Source organism: Taudactylus pleione, unplaced genomic scaffold (genome assembly GCF_031769625.1).
Source record: "Taudactylus pleione unplaced genomic scaffold, aTauple2 ptg000522l, whole genome shotgun sequence".
Lineage (NCBI taxonomy): Eukaryota > Metazoa > Chordata > Amphibia > Anura > Myobatrachidae > Taudactylus > Taudactylus pleione.
Genome location: NW_028284924.1, coordinates 474,166 through 480,165, shown reverse-complemented (window position 1 = coordinate 480,165; position 6,000 = coordinate 474,166).

Genomic DNA, 6,000 nt, shown 5'->3' with positions numbered 1-6,000 from the left:
CGGCGTTGCAACGCATTGGCACGCCTGCGTTCGCCCGACCACTCCCCCGTCACCACCCACAAACGGCACTTCCTGTCAATTCCTGTGCTCTGGGTTTGCGTAACCTCTGCAATCGCAGTTTGGATCGCAATTGCTAGTTCGCACACTGCGATGCATGCGTATTACCAACTGCGTTCCTTGCTCAATTAGGCCCATATATTGTAAACTTGACAGTGACTGGTGTGAATGGCTAAATATTCTCTCTGTAAAGCGCTGCAGAATATGTATGTGCGCTATATAAACAACTGGTAATAAATACAAAATAAATAAGAGGGATCCAGGTGATTTTAGTACTCTAACCGTATTGTCACAATTGGTAATGGGCTCTGGAATCATGCAAACAGCTCATCACAGCCATGGCCAGATTAATAATTGGATGGGATGACGACAGCGCCAGGCCTCCACATAAAAATAGGCCCATCAAAATGGCAGCAAGATAATAACCATAAATCATCAAGTAAAATTTTATTTCTATTTTCTTCACAAAATGATGCAATTTTTCTGGTTTTGCCATATAAGACCCCCGGAGTCATTCGGTCTGGCCGTCGGAGCTTTATTCTGCTATCCTCATCTGGATAGCAGGGTGCCTATAATGGCACCCTGCAGCCAGAATCTATGCCGCAGTGTTGCTTGGAGCGTCCTTAGGATGCTTCAGACAGTCACACCTCGGCCCTTACAGCTACCCGAAGCATCCTCAGTATGCTCCAGGCATTGCTGTAAGCACTGGCGATTGTGGCCCCGTCCCTGTGTGACATCACATGTAGGGGGAGCGTGGCCTGCACCAGGCCCGCAAATGAAGTTATATATATCAAAATGGCCCTCGGCAGAAAAAAGGTTCCCCACCCCTGGTTTAGGGAGTAGTATTGGCCACACCCTCACATCACTGTTTACACCCACACATCACGTGTCACAACTCTGCTTCTCACAATAGGCACTCGATCAATCAGGCCCATGTGGCTCTGATCAGAGCTTGTGACCAGTGAGGAGCCAATCACACTGCTTAGGGCCCAGCCAGTAACAGCAGGGGAAGTCCTGACGTCTGACTGCACCCATTCGCTGTTCCTGTCCCTACAGGAAATCTGTTTCCTGTCACTATTTCTACTAACAGTGACCCCCCCCCCCCCCTGAAATTGTAGCAGGTTGTGTCACTCAGGATGAGAACCTGCAGTGCTGGGCTGGAGACAGAAAGTCTTAGCTGCAACAGAGGGTATTATATTGAGAGACAGGACAGTAACTGTTCCTGGCCTACATCCAGACATCTGATTGTACCAACTTGTTTTACTGGCTCTTGATATCTCCATGACTGGACACCAAGGAGTTGAGTGGAAAAGGAAGCGGCCAACCCAACAAACCTACTGGCCAGCGATCTGGCAGGATAATGCCCACTATTGTCAGTCCTGCAATACTGTCAGAGATAGAGGGTCCCAACTGTGGTCCACGCCTATAGCTGCGGAGCCTTTACAAAGGGTCGGTGTGGACATCGTTGGACCAGTAGTTCTGCCAACTAGGTCTGGTAAATGGTCAATTCTCACAACAGTGGGCAATGCAATCAGACATCACAAGGCCGTGGGTTTATCAGGTGCTTATTCAGATAAAGTGGCTGATACACTCCCTCGTGAGGTTCCCATTGAACAGGGTGCCCAGTTCATGAGTGAGCTGGTGCAGTAGTATGTCTGGCCTCATTCATGGACAACTCTAAACAGCTCTATATGACCACCATGGAAACAGACATTGCGTGAGGTTCAATGAGAGACTAAAGCAGAGGTGTTCTCCAGTGTGATGGTCTCTCAGCCACTCCTGCTTTTTGCTCATTGAGTCAAACAGCAGGAAACTACTGGTTTCTCCCACACTTCATGCTCCTGTATAGTAGATCTTTTACCCATAGGAGTGTGAAGCGGACAAGACTATTGCAGATGTCCCCATTGTAGACCACACTCAGGCTCAGAAACAAGCCTGGGAATCTTACAGGGTTGGCACAGGTCATTCTCCAGGAGGCCCAGAACAGGTGAAAAGTCTGGTATGACTTTATTACTTATAGCACAGAATTGTACGTGGGGCAGAGAGTGCTAGTTCTTAGGTGTGCATGCACAAACAAGGTCTAAGCTGCCTGGGTTGGACTTTACACAATTCTTAACTGAGGTAGGGATACAAATTAGACAGTGACATTTCATAAGGGTCATAGCATAATTCAGACAAATGGTGAAAATGTATTGGTTAGCGCCATTTTTTGTTTTCCCATGGGAGATTCATGTTGTCCTCTTTCACCCACTCCCACTTCTTTCACAGTCCCTCCCCCTTCTCTATCACAGCTCCTCTATGTATTCTCATTCTCTCATTCACCCTAACTTCTTGAATTTCTCACCGCTCCTCCCACTTTGATCATAACCCCTCCCACTTCATCCGAACATCTTCAGCTCAACTCTACCTACTTCTAACCTTGTGTCCTCCTATGTTCCATTACTCTATCCGCACCCATTCCAACAAAGCTCCTCCCATGTTTATCAGAGATCCTTCGACCTTTAATCTGACTTTAATCTGTTGTTTCATTGGATGCGTAAATGTCACCATTCTATTGTAACTCAATCTATAATATCTCCTACTATTCTGTCCAAGCTCCTCTCATTGCTGCGTTACTCTTGCAGTGGGATTGGTGTCGTAGAACCGCCACCCCGGTATCGGCAATCTCCGGATATTGTTTTAAAGGACATATAATAAGGAAAAAAAAAAAAAACAGATCAATACATAGCAGACACCCTCATGTGTTTATTGATATAGATGTCTGTGCGGTGGATAAAGATCCAGGGAAATAAAAGTGCAACAAGTTGATTTTTAATTGTGAGGAAATTATTATCCAGACATCCTGGGCTCAAACCCTGAGACAAAGACAGGAATTAGTTGATTTCAGTATTTTACTAATTGTGTTGTTTCATAATTTGCCAATCATATTTATCTGGATCTGTGCACATTGATTACTGTTCTCCATCACCCCTCCACTATATGTCCTTCCCAGGTCACCCTCTAACTTTTCACCCCTTCCCCGTAGTATGTAAGTTCTTACAGGCAGGACCCTTCGCCCTCTTGTTCTTTCCTAACACACATGTCATTAGGTGCTCTTCTCCATTACCCATCTGTCCTTTTTCCCTAGGGTGACTCGGACACTGGGCCTGATTCAGACCCCTTCGCTATCTGCGTACGCTCGCTAGATGCGTATGCAAATTGGGCAAAGTGACGGGAAGCGTTCGCTCGCCAAGGCATAAGCACGCCCGCCATGTCAGCGAGCGGCCACTTTGTGTATGCGTACGCCCAATCGCACAGGCAGAGCCGCCCACCAGCCACCAGGGTTGGCTACCCTCCCGATTTGGGCGGGAGCCTCCCGATAATCGGGTGCAGCTCCCGCCTCCCCGGAAAGGCAGGCAAGCCTCCCGCGGCTGCCGATCACACCGACATCCCCCGCAATTTACTCCTAACCCCTGCAGCGAGGGCAGCCAGTGACGCGATTCGAGTCATTTTGGCCCCGCCCCCTGCCTCGCAATGCCTGTATTATCGGCATTGTGTAGTGGGGGCGGGGCCAAAATAACGCGATCATGTGACCCCGCCCCCGTGACGTCTACAAACGTCAGGTACCCATCCGGACACGCCCCCTTTTTGGCCATGCCCCCCGCTGCCCTGCCGATCTGGCTGCTGCCTCCCGGAAGGACCAGCCAGAAAGTCGGCAACTATGCCAGCAACACGTCATCTCCAGGAAGTGTATTAAAACATTGGTACATCAAGCACCATCGGATGTGAACGCAGTGCTTGAGGTAACTTCACCCTACCGCAAGCATTGCGAGGAAATCAGTGTAAAAAAAAGGCAAGTGACGTGTACTATGACGCTGCCTGTTAATTATGCACGCCTCTAAAACGGCGTTGAAACACTCTGGCACCACTACATTTGCATCTCCAAACCCCCGTTATTAGTGTCCTGCCCCTGTTACCACCCACAAAGGGCCTCTCCTGTCACTCATTACCCTGGGCTGTCTTTGCTGGGCGAGTGAGAGGGTTGCGATCACAGGGCCTGATTCAGAGCTGAACGCTCTGACCAGAGCGCTCGCTCTGAATCAGGGCCGTCCCAGCTAAATTTGGAGCGGCCTCCTGGCCGCTCGCATAGCTGTGGGTAACCACCCACAGCTTATGCGAGCGGCCAAAAAGATGGTCGCGATGGTCAAGACCATCGCGACCATCGGGCTTGCAACGAGACCCTGCGGTAGGGTCTCGCTGCAGCAAGCCCAGGAGTGATTTTGGCTCTATCAGAGCCAAAATCACTCCCGCTGACATCACTAGTGATGTCAGTGGGGCCGGACTCAGACGGTAGGCGTTCCGATGGGAACGCCTCCGTCTGGCAGCCACGCCCCCGGAACGCCCACCAAAGGGGGCGTGCTGTCACTCACCATCGACAGCACGCCCCCTTTGGTGCGAGACCCGAGCGATGAGTATTCCTCGTCGCTCGCCGGGTCTCGCGCATGCGCACGACGGAGCTCCCTCCGTCATGCGCATGTGCATTCGCCCAACATCGACCCGCTAGCGAGCGACCTTTGCTCGCGAGCGGGCCTCAATGACCCCCTCAGTGTGTAGTTTGCGCACGCGCAGAACGACACACATCGCGAGCGAGCGGCTCTGAATCAGGCCCACTGTTTTCTCACCCTATATGTTGGAAACAGGATCACTGAGTACTGAATTGACTCTCCTCTGTATGCTATTGCTAACTTCAGCGCCTTGCCCTAGATCTGCCCCTGTTACTTGTGGTGTGATTATTGGTATTTAGTCGATATCCTTACACTATGATCTGCCATTGCATATTGTAGTTATGCTCTGATACCCTGTTACTGTTTACTATTAGCCTGATTCTGATGTGGACGAAATGGCGATATTTACGTAGATTGAGAGATTATTAGCCATTGCCACACTGCACACGTACAGCGATTGAATTGTGATTCCGGTCACACAGGGGATTCACTTGCAAAGTGAGTAACGGAGGTAGTCAGCATTTGGGGGAGGTAACGGGGTGGTTAGAAAAATGCAGGCGTATCAGTGATTAAACACTGTTTTCAGGACTTGCATAAATTAGCCCCTGCGTCCTTACTCTCAGCAAGAGAGTCCTCTGCGTGTCTGGAGCCCCGCTGTGTCTGCGGCAGCTTAGACTTACTCAGAAGGCTGACAGCCGCCTGATCTGTGTTCAATGCTTCCGCTATTTCCAATTTTGTGCGTGCGCCGTGGATGCGAGATGCTTTCAGTGGGCGTCTCTAAGCACTGGGCGGTGAATGAGTCATTAGCATATTTTAGCAATTGCAATCCGTAAGAGATGGCAGCTGTGACTGCATTGCGTACATCACTGAATCAGGCCCTCTGTATGGCGCTACTTTGTAACACCTTATAAATAAAAGTTAATAGGAATAATTTCTTACAAGCATTTCTTATCTGATCAATACAACGTCACTAGCCAGAATGAGGACATTTTAAGGCCTTTAATTTCATCCCAGCTAAAAGGTAAGAATATATCAAGCAGAAAATTGCTAAACACATGAGTGAGGCCCTGATTCAGAGCCGGACGCTCTGACAGAGCACTCGCTCTGAATCAGGGCCATCCTTCATGATTTTAGAGCAGCCTCCCGGCCGCTCGCATAGCTGTGGGTGACCACCCACAGCTATAGCGAGCGGCCAAAAAGATGGTTGCGATGGTCAAGACCATCGCGACCATCGGGCTTGCGACGAGACCCTTCTGGTAGGGTCTCATCTTCCGCAAGCCGTGGAATGCTTTTGGCTCTATCAGAGCCAAAACCACTCCCACTGACATCACTTGTGATGTCAGTGGGGCCGGCTCCAGACGGTAGGCGTTCCCATGAGACGCCATCCGTCTGGCCAGCCATGCCCCCGGCATGCCCAACAAAGGGGGCGTGCTGTCACAATCGACCACGCGTTCCCTTT